The sequence below is a fragment of the Physeter macrocephalus genome, chromosome 16 (genome assembly GCF_002837175.3).
Source record: "Physeter macrocephalus isolate SW-GA chromosome 16, ASM283717v5, whole genome shotgun sequence".
Lineage (NCBI taxonomy): Eukaryota > Metazoa > Chordata > Mammalia > Artiodactyla > Physeteridae > Physeter > Physeter macrocephalus.
Window position 1 is genome coordinate 54819827 of NC_041229.1, and position 18067 is coordinate 54837893.

An 18067-nucleotide genomic window follows, 5' to 3' on the forward strand; every position below is an offset into this window, starting at 1 on the left:
CGTGTGCTCTAGAGCCTGTGTGCCGCAACTACTGAGCCCACGCACCACAACTACTGAGCCACATGCCACAACTAGAGAGAAGCCTGAGCACTGCAACAAAGAGCCCACATGCCGCAACTTAGACCCAATGTAGCCAAATAAATAAATATAAAAAAATTTAAAAGTCACAGAGCAATAGATGGGGATTCTGAAGAAAAAGTCAGCCAGTGAGAAATTCTGAATGATGGAGTTGACCAAATAATAATAACAACAACTAGTGCTTACCACGTGCCACGCAATTCTAAGTGTTTTCCATATAATAACTCAATTCTCAATATAACACTGTGAGATACATACTATAATTTTCCTCATTTTATAGATAAAGAAATTGAGTCACAGGTTAAATCACTTGCCCAAAGTTCAACAGCTTGTGACTGGTAAATCCAAGATTTGAAGCCCCACAGTCTGATTCCCAAGTTTTTGCTCTTAATCAGTGTGCTATACCATGGAGGTCAGTTTGGGGGAGTCAAAAAATTTAGGATAAGAAAGTCATCCAAAATAGGGACCAAGATATCTGCAGAAATATGTCCTATCACAGTATTATTTACTGAACAGCTGCTATGTGCCAGGAGCTGCTTTTGGTGTTTACACATATTATTTAATCCGCACAGGAAACTTATGAGATAGGAACTGTCATCCCCATTTTCAGATGATGAATTTGAAATAAAGTAATTTACCCAGGGCTACATAGCTGGTAAAGCTAGTAAGCAGAATCATGACTGGAATTTAAAAAAAAAAAGAAAAGACTGGAATTCAAATACATCTGTCTCCGAAAGCTGCATTCTTGTCCTTATGGCAAAAAATTGGCAACAACTTAAATACCCACTAATAGAAGAACAGTTCAGTAAATTTTGCTATATTCACTTTTCATATTCAAATTCAAAATATTCAAATTCAGCTACTAAAAATTAGGATTTTAATAGCATGGGAAATTTTCTTGTGTTGTGACTGTTTTATGTGAACGGGTAAAACTGCATATACGTAATGAGCTCAACTAGGTTAAAATTTGCACAGAAAAAAGATTAGAAGGAAATACACCAGTTGCCTCTGAGTGGTAGAATTATGTATGATAATTTTTTCCATCTCTTTATACTTTTCTATACTTTACAAATTTTCTACAATGAACACATAGTATTTTTATAATCAGAAAATAGTAAAGGAGATTCTTTAAAAACTAGGCTCCATGTTTCATTTTTTGAGAGCCCTTCTCAGTATGGCACTAGTGGCAGAGCTACAAAAGAGACTTAATACACAACCTCAAGAGTCTCCTGTGTCAATGTCAAGGTCCTAATTGACAAAGGATGGAATCCTAACAGAGACGGTGACATTTTGGCAGAGTAACCTTAGAATCTTAAACTTCCAGATTCTCCAGAATTCTCTGTTCCAGCAGAAACAGCCCCTTCTCTCTTGCCATAAGAAAGTAGTCTCTCCTTGTCTGGAGATGCTATAAAAGCCCTAACTGAGGGGCTTCCCTGGTGGCGCAGTGGTTGCGCGTCCGCCTGCCGATGCAGGGGGGTCGGGTTCGCGCCCCGGTCTGGGAGGATCCCACGTGCCGCGGAGCGGCTGGGCCCGTGAGCCATGGCCGCTGAGCCTGCGCGTCCGGAGCCTGTGCCCCGCAACGGGAGAGGCCACAACAGAGGGAGGCCCGCATACCACACACAAAAAAAAAAGCCCTAACTGAGGCAGGTACTTGTCTTCTTCCTCAATATCTGACCCTATTGCCCCATCTGTTGCCAGGCTAATAACCATCTCTGGGGGGAGACAGCTTCTACACTGAAGGTATTGCAGACCCTCGTTGATACATACTGGAAGAAACCAGGGGAACATATGTGGGAACGGATCTTGAAGGCATTAGACTTAGGGGGCTGAAATACAAGGCTGGATAGGGGAGAACAGTTTTCAGGATTGTTGGATGTGGAGTGTGAGCTGATGCTGATTACACTAGGAGAACCAAAACACCACTATAGGCCTCTGGTTAGAGTGGGGAATTAAGGAAGCCAAGTGATAAAAGGACTTCTAGCCCAAGTCCATTGCACAAGGTGAAATGCATTCATAGATCTACCCTGTAGTTAATTACCCAGTTTCTGAGAGTGGAGATTGGTAGAGATATATTTAGCAGATGTAAGAATCTTTGCCTTGATTTCCTGATTTGAGGAATAAAACCTTTAAATCAGAAAGGGTGGGACTTCCCTGGTGGTCCAGTGGTAAAGAATCCACCTTCCAATGCAGGGGATGCAGGTTCGATCCCTGGTCGGGGAACTAAGATCTCACATGTCGTGGGGCAACTAAGCCCGTGTGCCACTGAGCTCACGCAGCTCAGTGAGAGAGCCTGCGTGCCGCAAACTACAGAGCCCACATGCCCTGGAGCCTGCGCGCCACAACTAGAAGGATAAAACGCACATGCCACAGCTAGAGAGAAGCCCGCGTGCCACAACGAAGAGCCTGTGCACTGCAACAAAAAGATCCCTCACGCCTCAACGAAGATCCCACGTGCCACAACTAAGACCAAACACAGCCAAAAAAAATTAAAGCGAAAGGGGCCAAAGTGGAAGCCCTTGATATTACCCAGACAGCCCACTGCCCCATCAAGCCAAGGGGGAAAATTATAAGCAACACTGCATCTGGAAGGAATTACAGAGATTAGCACAGACAGCCTTAAAGGATGTAAGAGTGTTCATCCCCATTATACCCTTATTCAAGTCACCTTTCCGGCCTCTGCAAAAAGCAGATAGACCCTGGCAGATGATGGTGGACTATCATAAACTTAACCAACTTGTAACTTCAATTGTAGCTGCCATGCTTAATGGGATACCTTTACTGTAACACAGCCTCTGGCACTTGAAATACGACTACTGATCTGACAAACATGTTCTTCTCAATTCCCACTGGTAAATAAGATCAAAAGCAGTTCACCTTTATCTGGAAAGGATACTAGTCTACACTCACGACCTTGACTGAAGTTTATGTCAACTCTCTTGCTCTGTCACAGAGTGGTCTCTAGACCCCTTAGTCATCTTCTCATTGCAGAGAACATTAACAGCTGTCCTCTAGAATGATGGCATCATGCCAGTGGTGCTGGTGAGCAGGAAAAGAAAGTACTTTAGATGCCCAAATAAGACATAATTGTTATAGAGAGATAAACTCCATGAAGATTCAAGGCTCACCATGTTAAAGAAGCTTTTAGCGGTTCAATGACCTAGAGTATGCAAAACATTCCATCTAAGGTAAAGGACAAGTTTTTGCACTAGCATTCCTATCATTGAGGAAGAACCACATGCTTGGGGGATTTTGAATGTGGCATATACTGGACTACAAATGCTGCTCTGGTCCATTTCCCTGATGACTTGGAAGGCTGCCAGTTCTGTTTTTTGCTCAAGGCAAGAGAGGGTTCTGCAGCAGGTTCAGTCTGCAGTTCAAGGTACCTTAACACTCAGGCATATGACCTAGATCTGTGGGGCATAAGGATGTTATACAGAATCTCTGAAAAACCCTGCAAGGAGAGCTGCAGCCCTAGAGTTCTGTAGCGAGACCATGTCTTCTATGGCACAGAACCACTCATCATTTGAAAACCAGATCCTACATGTTACAGGGTCCTATTTGAGAATAATTGCTTGACACTGGGATACCACATGTGGTAGGCTGATAGTAGTCTCCAAAAATATATCCATGTCTTAATCCCTGGAACCTGTGAATGCTACCTTACATGGCAAAATGGAGTCTGCATGTGTGATTAAGTCATGAATCTTGTGATGGGGAAATTATTCTGGATTATTCAAGTAGGTCCTAAAAGCAATCACATGTATCCATATGAGAGAGAAGCAGGAGTTGGCACACAGATAAGAAGAAGAGAAGGCAATGTGGCTGTGAAAGCAGAGACTGAAGTAATACATTCAGAAACCAAGGAATGCTAGCAGGCACCAGAAATACTGGAAGAGGCAAGGAACAAATTCTCCCCTCAAGCCTCCAGAGGGAGTGTAGTCCTGCTGATAACTTGATTTCAGTCCAGTGATACAGATTCTGAATTTCTGGCCTCCAGAACTGTGAGACAATAAATTTCCACTGTTTTATGCTACAGCTTTAAGTTTGTGGTAATTTGTTACAGCAGCCACAGGAAATCAATACACCAAGATACTATATGACAGGAGCTGCCCATCATGAGTGAGTATTATCAGATCCAGCAAGCCATAAGGATTGGAAAAGCAATCCATTGTAGGATGGAAATGTTGCATTTGGTATCAGACCCAGGCAGGTCCAGAAAGCACAATTACAATATGCCTAGATTCCCATGTCACCTATTTCTGTTGCAGTGAGACCTCTTCTTCAATTCACACCTATGGCCTTTGTGGGGAGAGGGGATGGGCCCACATAACCAACTGACAGAGAAGGGAAAAACTCAAAACTACTTCAGAGATGGGTTGGTACAATTTGTTGGTACTAGTCAAAAATGGACAGCTGCTTCATGACTCAAAGGGTAGTTGTAAAGGATAGTAGTTAAGGAAAATTCTGGACAGAGATACAATCAGTACTCTTAGTTGATTACTTTGTGAGGAAAGAAAAGTGGCCTGAGGTACAGTTCTACATGGTCTCCTGACCAATGGTGAATGGCTTGAAGTGAGTGGTCAGAGACTTGAAAGAAACACCATTGGAAGATTGGACTAAAGAAATCTGGGCAAAAAACACATGGATGGACATGTGGGAGTTAGTATATAGATCTTTGTATCCCAAGTTAATGCCATAAGAGAACATCCACCATAGAGAAAGTGCTCAACAACCAGGATAGAGGATGATTTGTCCTGTGGATGTCAGTCAGCCTCTCTCCTCAGCTACTTCAGTGCTAGCACAATGGGGCCAGGAGTTGAGTGGCTATGATGACAAAGAGGGAGGCTATGCATGGGCTTAGCAGGATGGGTTCCCTCTTATTAAAACTGATCTAGTTATTGCCTTTGCTAAATACCTAAAAAGCCAGTAGCAGAAATCAATGCTGAGCTCTAATCTTTAAGGAAACCAATTAGCCTCTTGGTAACAGGTTGATTACATTGAACCCCTTTGTTACCAAGTCCAAGCTCGTTCTGCTTGCCACACGACAGGCCAATAAATCAGAAGAAAAGGTGTTGAGGCAATGAATAGCAACTTTATTCGGAAAGCCGGGCATCCGAGAAGATGGCGGACTAGTGTCCTAGGGTACCATCTTATCATGGTCTGGTTGCTACTTTCTTTTATAGAACAGAGAGGGGGAGGAGGTGAGGAAGTAAAATAAAAAGTCCATAAGTCTTGCAAAATATCTCCTGGTTTTGGCCAGCCTCAGGGAGGAGATGTGTTCATTTTTTATTTTCTGCAGCCAGTCACAGGTGGGCAGGGTCAGGGTGTTTCCCTGTGAGCCGAACAAAGACACTTTAGTTTAACATTCAGGCAGAGGAGCAGGGTTCCCCAAGGGAGGCCATTATGTATGCCTATAGCTATAGACCGAACAAAAGCAACTGAAAGCAAAGGTCAAAGTAAAAGAAACAGATCTAACATGGAGTCAGGTTTTGTTCTCCCCTGTTATAATTCCCCACTGTCAATGTCCATTCCACAGTCTTGTGGGATAAGGGGCGATGACCACTCTAACTGCTTCCTGCTGTGTAGCGGTGACAAGGGGTGATCATGGACTGGAATTGATCAGCCTTGGGCAGGGAATAATTCTCAGAATTTTTAGTAAACAAGTAGTAGAACAGGATTAAACAAGTAGATTGACCCGCCCTTCTCCAGCCATAAGGAAATTGCAATCTCAGGTTAAGGAATTTAGTGCTTTTCTATGTATGGGAAGATGCAAGAGTCTGGGCTCACTGAAATCACTTCTTTGATATACACCTCACCTATCTGGGGCCAGTATCCTGTGTTTTCACATCCTGAGTTTCCTCAAGGCTCACCATAGGGAGTGGCTGCAGTCTGCTGGCTGCTAGATGGCAGGTATTCTTTCCTTCCTGAGTTCCCCCAGGGCTCATCAGCTCACCATCAGTGGTGGCTACAACTGCTGATGACTGTGATATCCTTTGTTTACTGATATGGCAGAAAATATTCCATTACTCAGATCCTCCTCTTGGTCAGGAATTTGACAAATATTTGGGAGACACTTCATGACCACATTTTGTCCCACAGCACTGGGAGGCTCATTCCAGATCAGGCAAAAATTCTTGTTGATATGCCACTCCAGGTGCTAATTTCTGGATTAGGCCCTGTTGATAATTAAAGACTCTCTGGATCCTCTGTCTTTCTAGTCTATTATGATCCAGGAAATCTTTTCCCTTGTTGCTTCTTCCCATCCTTAGAATCACACTATTACAATTATTCTATAAGAGTCATAAATGTGATCTATTTCCTCAAGATGTTTAGCCATCATCAATTTTGTTGGAGGCTTGGTTACACACTGGGTACTGTAAGAGACAACAATCTTATATAATAGACAGGATATAAGCAATGCAGCTAGTAACACTGACAAAGTCATAGTGTAGCAGGGAGACACAAATCATGAACAATTAGGAAACAAAGAACAAATTAAAACAATGCTTAGTATAACTGTTTGTAATCCAGTTACAATAAACCATCAAGTCCACAGGAGAGCCGGCTAGAGAAAGCCAAATTCTGGCAGGACCAGGTAGAGAGAAAAAGATAAATGTTTCATCGTTGTTTACAAGGGTATACTTTATCAACTTGTTGTAGCTCATAGCATAAGAGAAAAGGTTTTTTTGGAAAACAAAGATTAAGACTAGTATATCTCCCAAAGTCATAAAGTTATAAATCATGTTCATCAGTTCATTCAGTCCCATGTAATTAATTAATTCCTGTCGATCTAGATGAAGTGATCAGGTTTTCCATTAGTTTTTACATTTGTTACCCAGTCCAGTGGCATTATCTAAAGGCTACCAGAAACTTATATTTGTTTAAAAAAAGTTCCTTTTTATGCCTTCTCGAAGATGTGGCAGTTTTGCAAGGCATCACCTTCGCTGCCAATGAATGATAAAGGTCTTAAAAAGGCAAGGTTAAAGATCTGATTACAATTCTTCTTGGCAAAGAAGCTTATCCAAGTTGTTGTGACATACAACATTTTAAAATAACAACTAAAACTATAACATTATATCAGGACATATGTAAATTTCAGAAACTTTATATGATTTTTAGAATTTTATATTAATAACATTTATTCATACCATATAATCTGAGGAGGCTTATCACTCATTTGACAAAGCTTTGTGTGTAATTTAGCATACTGACCAATTCTAGTCAGTTTAATATATATATATTTTTTCTCTGAGGTGCCTCAGGGTCACAGTTCCCTAGCCCCCCAAAATGAAGAAAATCTCAACCAATGCTCTGCCACAGGTGAAACCAATGCAATAGGGAAGGATACCCTGGTATCATCACACATGAGTCCCATTATCAAACTGGTCTCTCAGGGTCACAGTTCCCTAGCCCCACAAAAGGAAGATTCCCAACCAATGCCCCGTCAGTCCAAAAGGGGAGAACCCCAACCAATGTCCAATCAGAGATGAAGCTGAATGAATGACCAAGGATGGCTCAAAAGGGAAAATCCCAACCAACGCTCTGCTGCAGGCCAAACCAACACAATAGGGAAGGCTCTCAGGGGCTCTCTGAAGCATCCCAAAACTAGCTGAAGTCAGAAGATCTTTAATTAGAATGTGATAGGAAATTCATCAAAAAATCCAAAAAAAATTTTTTTTAACATTTGGTCACATAGAATATTTAAGAACAAAATCCATTTATCAATTAAGTTTAATCTAACCTCAGCCTGACAATGCATAAAACTCCTTTTTACTCAAAATCTATATCCCACTTTCCTATTATATAGTGAAATGTTTTATTATTTTTAGTAGCTTTAATTACATATTTAAATTAGAATCCCCAACTCTTAAAAGCTTTAATTTCTAGTGAAAACCAAGAAGCAAGTAATAGTTATCAAAATCTGGAGAGACTGCCTTAGGTAATTTTCAGAACATAATTCTTCCTATAGAGTTTACCTAAAAGCTCTTATCTCATTTATATTTACTTTAATTTTTTTAGTATTTATCTATTTATTTTGGCTGCACCGGGTCTTAGTTGCAGCACGCAGGATTTTTATTACAGCATGCAGGATCTTTAGTTGCAGCACATGGGATCTTTTAGTTGTGGCATGCAGGCTTCTTAGTTGCAGCATGTGGACTTCTTAATTGTGGCATGCGGACTTCTTAGTTGCAGCATGCGAACTCTTAGTTGCGGCATGCATGCAGGATCTAGTTCCCTGACCAGGGATCAAACCCAGGCCCCCTGCATTGGGAGGGCAGAGTCTTACCCACTGTACCACCAGGAAAGTCCCTACATTTACTTTAAAGTTTCATCCTATCAAGTTATTTTCCTTGTAACAGATGTAATAAGGTCTTTTTTGATTCCTAGGTACAATAAGGTATTATGCTTAAATTAATGACTCTAAAGACATGTCTATATTAATTAGATCAACGAGTTTAAGCCACCTTCAATACCAGATATCAGTTTAATGTTGAATATTTTCCAGATCATGTGAACCCAAAATTCATTCTGGCCAGTTTTATATCCCTGAGTATTTATATAAGTGCTTAATTTTTTTTAAAGTCATTTAAGTAAAGCTCTTTTACAAATTAATTTTGGTAATACCATACATCTACAACACACATAGACACATACAAACACACAAACAAACAGAGAAACCTCATAGTTCTCATTTCAAAATTTCAGCCCTGAGTCAGGTACAGCAATGTAAAAGTCATCAGTTTACAAAGAGGTTGGATTAAAATTGGGTTTCTGGCAGATGGAATAAATCAAGCTCACTTGTCTAGATGGCTGAATCTTTTTGCTAATACTTATAGCAAAGACATTTAGGATTTCTATTTATCCTTGACAAGTCAATTTCTAAATTACTTTACTCTCTTTTCAAACTTTGCATTTTAAAAAGATGGCAGAGATAAGGGTTCCTGAGAAGACCAGGTAGGACATTTGCATCTCAAAGATACAGGCATGTTTCTCCTAGGATGACTTTGTTTCCCCTTTGTTTAATACATACAAGCCTCTTAAGATAAAAAGGGAAGGTTTGGGAGTGGTAAAAAGATTGGTGGGCTTTGGATCATTTTTGGAGCTGCACTTCTGGTCCTGTAAAGACTGGATTTGTAAAACAAGGACAGTGGTTTTTTCTTTTTTTCAAAGACTTGTGTGGCTACCTCAATGATCTTGAAGGACTGACATACCCATTTTCCTACGTTGGAATGTTTTACTTTTAGCTGCTGTGATTCTTCTGCAACAGGAATGCAGAAAAAAGCATCTTTTAAGTCCAGGACTGAGAACCAGCCGTATTCTCCCGGAACAGTTGTGACCAGAGTGTATGGATTAGGCACCACAGGGTGTAGGTCTTGGACTACTTCATTAACAGCCCTCAAATCTTGGACAAAGTGATACTCTGCCAAGTTTGGCCTTTTGACCGGGAGGATAGGTGTGTTATATGGGGACTTGCAAGGCTTAATCAGTCCTGTTTTCAAAAACTTTTCCAGAATTGGCTGAATTCCCTTTTGGGCCTCTTGTCTCAGAGGATACTGTTTTAGATTAGGTGTCCCGGCATCCATTTTTAATGGGATTTGTATGGGTCTTGCGTTTTTGGCCTTCCCCGGAGTGCTGTCAGCCCATACTTCTGGCCTTACCTTCTCATAGACCTCAGGGGGAAAGAGCTCTTTCTCTGTTTCTTGGGTTTCCATTATTGCCATTTGTAGACTTAAACCCTGCTCCAGTGGGACTCTGATGTCAAGCTGTTCTGGCAAAAAAGTTACTTGAGCATTTAATTTACAAAGGATATCTTGTCCCAAAAGGGGGATTGGACATTCTGGCATATATAAGAAGCTATGTTTCAGGTTGGGGTCCCCTAATTACCATTCTAGAGGTTGTATTTCTCCAGAAACTCCCATGACCAGGATAGACTGAGGCATTTTCTGTGCCACCTTGGTATTTACCACAGAATATGTGGTAAATACCCATATCTATTAGAAAGTCAATCAATTTGTTCCCCACTGTCATAGTTACCTGGGGCTCCTGTGGGGAAATTAGAATTGGACGCCTCAGCCCAAGGGAGTCTCCTGGCCTCTTCATTCATTAGCAGAGTGTTCCTCTCTCTTTTTTTTTTTTTTTTTTTTTTTTCTGTACGCAGGCCTCTCACTGTTGTGGCCTCTCCCGTTTTGGAGCACAGGCTCTGGACGCGCAGGCTCAGCGGCCATGGCTCATGGGCCTAGCCAATCCGCAGCACGTGGGCTCTTCCCGGACCGGGGCACGAACCCGTGTCCGCTGCAACGGCAGGCGGACTCTCAACCACTGAGACTCCAGGGAAGCCCGCCTCTCTTTCTTATATGAGAGGCTCCTGTGTTCCTTCTATTATTCTCCTTCTTATTCTTTAATCTAGGGCAATCTTTTTCCCAAAGCCCTTCCTCCTTTCAACTCCAGTAAGCATTATATTCATAAGAGTGTGAATGTCCGCCCAATTGGGACGGTGAGTGGCAAATATAGAGGTGAAAAGTTCAGTCAAATGGAATGGGTCCTCTCAGTAAGCAGGGTTATTGTTTTTCCAGTTAAGCAAATCTGAAGTCAAGAATGAATTGTGTATCCATAGAAACCCAGCTGGTGGGCCATTTGCATTAAGGCCTCCTACAGGATATTGGCACAAGGGAAATTGCCCTGCTGTGGAAGTGGCTCCCAGTCCAAATTGGGTGCCCTGTCAGGTCTTAGATGGTGATACTAAACCAGGTCCCTGTGCCCTGGGGGTTAACATAGAAACTTCTATTCGACTTCACGGGTAGGGGAAACAGAAGGCGGTAAAAGAAATGAATATGTTGGTGACATGAGGGGGTAGTCGGAACAACTGTTGGTGCAGCGTGTTCGGCCAGTAGGGGAGCTGGATAGGCTGGAGGGGGGGTTTAAGTTTGTTTGTTTGTTTTTTGTTTTTTATGTTGGGGGTAGGAGTTTATTAATTTTTTATTTATTTATTTTTGCTGTGTTGGGTCTTCGTTTCTGTGCAACGGCTTTCTCTAGTTGTGGCAAGCAGGGACCTCTCTTAATCGCGGTGCACAGGCCTCTCACTATCGCAACCTCTCTCGTTGCGGAGCACAGGCTCCAGACATGCAGGCTCAGTAGTTGTGGCTCACGGGCCTAGTTGCTCCGCGGCATGTGGGATCCTCCCAGACCAAGGCTCGAACCCGTGTCCCCTGCATTAGCAGGCAGATTCTCAACCACTGCGCCACCAGGGAAGCCCAAGGGGTTTAAGTTTTGAAGTAACATGTCCCCACTCTCATTTTCTCCCTCTTCCCCTTGTAGAACAGGTTCCCCCTTGGGTTTTCTTTCAGACTGCTGCACCATAAGATGGCAGCCCTCTGACTTCTTTTCCTCCTGATGCAATAGCATAAATGCTTCTACGTATGGAATCTCATCTCTTTCTTAGTCATAGTCTCACGGCTATGTTTTGCCCATTTATCTAATATACACCCCAAAGGCCTTTCCTTCAAGATAGATGAAGTATTTCCCATTTTTATAAGTTTGATAACACCAAAACACAATAGATGCAAACAAATTCCAACACAAAAAGCGCAAACAAATTCCAACATCGATGCACACAAAACAGAAGCCAACGAACTGGTTTCCAAATCAGGCAGAGTCCAACAACAATTCCCCTCTCCAACAGGGTACCCCAACCAAATGCAAAACAAATTGAAGGGGGAATTTGTTCCTGGTTGTACACACCACAGCGACTTACCCTACAAAGATTGAGTCTGTCGACTTGCAGAAGTTTGTCGATTCCTTGCTCCAAATGCCGAGCTCTGGGGTAGCCAGTGCCACTTCAAGGAATTTTTTGAAGGGAAGATCCTTGAAACAAATGGCCCCAGCAGCTGCTAGGGCCTTGCCCCAAAATTGCCTGATCGGGACCGGCTAGCCATGAACAGCAAGACTCCTGGCTGGCTAAGCCAAATTTGTTACTGAGTCCAAGCTCGCTCTGCTCGCCACATGACAGGCTAATAAATGGGGAGACGAGGTGTCGAGGCAAGGAATAGGGACTTTATTCAGAAAGCCGAGCATACGAGAAGATGGCGGACTAATGTCCTAGAGTACCATTTATCAGGGCCTGGATGCTAGTTTCTTTTATAGAACAGAGAGGGGGAGGAGGTGAGGAAGTAAAATAAAAAGCCCATAAGTCTTGCAAAACATCTCCTGGTTTGGCCAGCCTCAGGGAGGGGATGTATTAATTTCTCCTTTCTTGCAGCTGTTCACAGGTGGGCAGGGTCAGGGTGTTTCCCTGTGAGCTGAATGAAAGCACTTTAATTTAACATACAGGCAGAGGGGCAGGGCTCCCCAAGGGAGACCATTATGTATGTTGTCTAACAGCTATAGACAACATCCTTTTAGTGATTATAGTAAAAAAAAAAAAAAAAAAAAAAACAGAAAGCAAAGGTTAAAGTAAAAGAAAGAGATCCAAAATGGAGTCAGATTTTGTTCTTTCTTGTTACAGCACCACTAACAAAATATACCATATGAAAGGTAATATTGGATATTCTTTGACACTAAAATTAAAATATTAGTTGCTGGCACAGTGGCTTAGTGATATAAATGAGCTAGGAATGAATGAAAACTGGTCAGTTCTCACAAACACTTGCCTCTGAGGACTCATCTTGAGTTGCTCAAGTTGTAAGGCCCCAGTGAAAAAGCAGCTAAAACCACAACCTTGACAAAAATACCACATGGGGTCTCTACTTCCTTCAGAAATCCTATAGAAAGTTTCAGGAAATTCCAGAGACAATAAACCTGGTTAAGGAAGTGCATACACATAGCCCTTGTGCTTGAGGGCTGGGCTTAGGAAAAGGCTGATGGGATTTAATACATAAAGTTGGGGAGGGATGAAAGGGAGTTCATTCAACATCCAGCTTAACTAAGGCATTAGAGGAGGATGAGGAAAGTGTAGGTGGTAAAATCAGGTATTGTTGAATAAGAAGCATGGGCTAAAACAATTCCAGGTGGGCCCTCTGCTTTGAAAGAACTTCTTAGCCAGGCAGGTGGGTTTTAATAATAAGCTACCCAGCAGGCCAACTAGACCCCATGGTGAAGCTTCAGGTATCACGTGGGGATAAGAATGAGGTGTGGTTGATAGAACAGAAAGGAATAACTAGGAGCCACCTCTCATTTTACAGCCAAAGTACAGAAAGGAAATGTGAGAGCCTGTGGATACACAGCAAGTTAGAGGCAGAACTGGGACTAGAATTAGGGCTAGACCCCTAGTCAGCCCCTTTCTTTTGCATAGCAAAGATCCCTGGGAACCATCAGATCAAATTAACATCAACCTATTCATTCTTTGATTCAGTTTTTTCAATCAATCATTCTCTCAATCATCAATTCACTTATTCTACAAATGTTATTGAGGGCTCAGTGCAGGAAGCTGGGGTAAACAAAACAAACCATGTAAGATCTGATTCAGACCCATGGGTGAAACACTCATAAACATATAATTAGGCACAGGAATGGGAAATGATTATCTCAACTGCTGGCCCCAGAATCCCTCTTTGAAAAGGAGTTGACTTCGTTTGGGAAAAAACCTTGATAAGCTCTTGGGTAGAAGAAGAGGCCAAGAGCAGAAAGTGCCCTGAAATTGCTCTGCATGTGGAAGAGGTTTCTTGCTTCAGAGAGTAAGGGAAGACCAGAGAAATGGGAAGACTGGTACTGCACAAGGAAAGAACAAAGGAGGGACACTACGTGGCCAAGGAGCCAAAGAGGACTGAAGAGGGCCAGACTGACTCCTAAGGACTTTAAAGGATTTGCTGTGTGACCTGCAGCTTTTCAAGAAAGTCTTCTGTATTCATAAATACTATGTATGAGCAGATTTGCCTGTAAACCAGGGAATAAGCAGAATTTCCCATCTGGATTACAAGGTAAGAATATAAGTCACAACTGAGGAAGTATAGGCATACTTCGAAAATATTCAGGTTCAGTTCCAGACCACCACAATAAAGTGAATATTGGAATAAAGCAATCCTATGAATTACTGGTTTCCCAGTGCATATAAAAGTTATCTTGGGACCTCCCTGATGGTCCAGTCGTAAAGAATCCTCATTCCAATGCAGGGGATGTGGGTTCGATTCCTGATTGGGGAACTAAGATCCCACATGCCACGGGGCAACTAAGCCCCCGCGCCACAACTACTGAGCTCATGTGCCTCAACGAGAAAGCCCATGTGCCACAAACTACAGAGCCCATGTACTCTGGAACCTGCACACCACAACTAGAGAGAGAAAAAAAACCTGCACGCCACAACTAGAGAGAAGCCCACACCACAACTAGAGAGAAGCCTGTGTGCCACACTGAAGAGCCTGCATGCCCCAACTAAGACCTGATGCAGCCAAAAAATAAATAAAAAAGTTATCTTTACCCTATAGTAGTCTATTAATTGTGCAACAGTAATATGTCTAAAAAACTGATGTACATGCCTTAATTTTAAAATACCTTATTGCTAAAAACTGTTAACCATCACCTGAGCCTTTAGCAGGTCATAATCTTCTTGCTGATGGAGGGTTTTGCCTTGACGTTGATGGCTGCTGACTGGTCAGGGTGGTAGTTGCTGAAGGTTGGGGTAGCCGTGGCAATTTCTTAAAATAAAATAATAAAATTTGTTGCATCGATTGACTCTTCCCTTCACAAACAATTTCTCTGAGGCGTGCAAGGCTGTTTGATAGCATTTGACCCACAGTAGAACTTCTTTCAAAATGGAAGTTAATCCTCTCAAATCCTGCTGCTGCTTTACCAACTAAATTTATGTACTACTGTATTCTAAATCCTGTGTTGTCACTTCAACAATCTTCACAGCATCATCACCAGTAGATTCCAGCTCAAGAAACCACTTTCTTTGCTCATCCATAAGAAGCAACTCCTCATCCAATAAAGTCTTATGATGAGATTGCAGCAATTCAGTCACATCTTCAGGCTCCACTTTTAATTCTAGTTCTCTTGCTATTTCCACCACATCTGCAGTTACTTTCTCTGCTGAAGTCTTGAACCCCTCAAAGTCATCCATAAGGGTTGGAATCAACTTCTTCCAAACTCCTGTTAATGTTGATATTTTGACTTCTTCCCATGAATTAAGAATGTTCTTGGGACTTCCTTCGTGGTCCAGTGGTTAAGACTCCACACTCCCAATGTGGGGGGCCCAGGTTCCATCCCTGGTCAGGGAACTGGATCCCACATGCCACAACTAAAAGATCCTGCATGCCATAATTAAAGATCTCACATGCCATAATTTTTAAAAAAGATCCCACATGCCGCAATGAAGATCCTGCGTGCCGCAACTAAGACCCAGAGCAGCCAAATAAATAAATAAATAATAAAATAATCTTTAAAAAAGAATGTTCTTAATGGCATCTACAATGGTGAATAGTTTCCAGAAGGTTTTCAATTGAATTGGCCCAGATCCATCAGAGGAATCACTGTCTGTGGCAGTTATAGCCTTACAAAATGTATTTCTTAAATAATAAGATTTGAAAGTCAAAGTTACTCCCTGATCCATGGGCTACAGAATGGATGTTGTGTTAGCAGGCATGAAAAATATTAATCTCGTTGTAGATCTCCATCAGACCTCACAAGTGACCAGGTGTGTTGTCAATGAGCAGTCATATTTTGAAAGGAATTTTTTTTTCTGAGCAGTATGACTCCACAATGTGCTTAAAATAGTCAGTAAACTATGTTGTAAACAGATGTGCTGTCATCCAGGCTTTATTTTTCCATTTATAGAGCATGGGCAGAGTAGATTTAGCATAATTCTTAAGGGCCCTAGGATTTCTGGAATGGTAAATGAGCATTGACTTCAACTTAAAGTAACCAGCTGCACTGACCCTTAGCAAGAGAGTCAGCTTGTCCTTTGAAGTTTTGAAGCCAGGCACTGACTTCTCCTCTCTAGCTATGGAAGTCCTATATGGCACCTTCTTCCAATATAAGGCTGTTTTGTCTACTTTGAAAATCTGTTGTTTAGCATAGCCACCTTTATTAATTATCTCAGCAAGATCTTCTGGATAACTTGCTGCAGCTCCTACATCAGCACATGCTGTTTCACCTTGCTCTTTTATGTTATGGGGATGGCTTCTTTCCTTAAACCTCATGGACCAACCTCTGCTAACTTCAAACGCTTCTTCTGCAGCTTCCTTGCCTCTCTCAGTCTTCATGGAATTGAAGAGAGTTAGGACCTTGCTCTGGATTATGCTTTGGCTTAAGGGAATGTTGTGGCTGGTTTAATCTTCTATCCAGACCACTAAAACTTTCTCCATATCAGCAATAAGGCTGTTTTGCTTTCTTACCATTCGCGTGTTCACTGGAGTAGCACTTTTAATTTCCTTCAAGAACTTTTCCTTTGCATTCACAATGTGGCTAACTGTTAGGTGCAAGAGGCCTACCTCGACATGCCCACCTCACAAAGTTTCATCATTTCTAACTTTTGATTTAAAGCGAGAGTTGTGTGACTCGTCCTTTCACTTGCACACTCAGAGACCACTGTAGTGTTATTAATTGGCCTAATTTCAATATTGTTGTGTCTCAGGGAATAGGAGAGAGACAGGGCAACGGCCAGTTGGTGATGCAGTCAGAACACACACATTTATCCATTAAGTTCGCCATCTTCTATGGGCGTGGCTCGTGGCACCCCAAAACAATTACAGTAGTAATGTTGGAGCCCAAGGTAGGCCACCCCAAAATGTGCCTCGATGGCATATTGATTATTTTGAATTAAAGTTCCTTAAGAAATAGCCAATGCAAGAGGGACACTGATTCTCCCTGTCTCCCTGAAAGCAGGAAAGAAATCTCTCATGTGAAAGGTGTACCCCTGCATCTGGAGGTAGAAGGACACCCTTACTGCCAAAGATAGGAAATATGGGACCCAGAAGCCTATATAAATAAACCTTGTTACTTCTTTAATTTACTAACTCAAGCCCAAGCTCTGTTTAGATTCTTCATTAATTGGGCACCCAAAACCTAAGTTTCCCAGTCCTGTCAATTCCTCACAGATTTATTCTTTGTCTAAAAAACCTGAGAGCTTCCTGTATGGCCACTTCTTAGGTCCCATTTCTATAGGACTTCCATGTGCATGAGTCAAAATTTATTTTTCTTCTGTTAATCTGTCTTGTGTCAATTTTATTATTAGTCCAGCTGCAAAAACTCAAGAAGGGTAGAGGGGGAAATTTCCCTCTCCCCAACAGTAACATCAAAAACCACTGATCACAGATCACCATAACAAATATAATGAAAAAGTTTGAGATATTGCAAAAATACCAAAATGCAACACAGAGACACAAAATGAGCAAATGCAGTTGGAAAAATGGCACAATATCTCCCCAGGTTTGAAATCTACTCATTCTGGGTGGTGTACTGGTGTACTGTGAGGGAAAAATGCAGGGACTCAGGGGTAGGAAAGACATATTGGAATCATGTTCCAGACATTCATGCCATTCAACAAATATTGAGTGCATATGTTGTACCAGCTGCTGTGCCAGTTCTGCTGCTACAATAGTGAGTAAAAACAGACAAGGTCCCTGCACTCATGGTATGAATACCTAATGGGGAATTAGATAATCACACAAATAAATGTGTGATTGCACTCAGCTGACAGGTGCACAAAGGGAGGTCAGGGAAGGTTTCCTGGGAAAGTGGTGCTTGATCTGAGAGCTAAAGAATGGAGAGGTAACTAGCCTAGGGAGATGTTAAAAACAAGACAACAGGCCCAAAATAGAATCACTTATGCTAAGCTCCACACCACCAAAGTGAGACTTGACTCAATTACAGTTTTGTCCTCCCAGAAATGGAATCTTAAACCAGAAAATCAGGAATCACCTTATCAGCATTAGCTGAGTAATCTGCCCGATAAACCGCTGGCATCCCCTATAGGGAAAGTAAACTTGCAATAACCAATCTGCTTTTTTGCCTAGCATAACTTCTTTGTTCTTGCTCCCCTATGCCTATAAAAGTCATC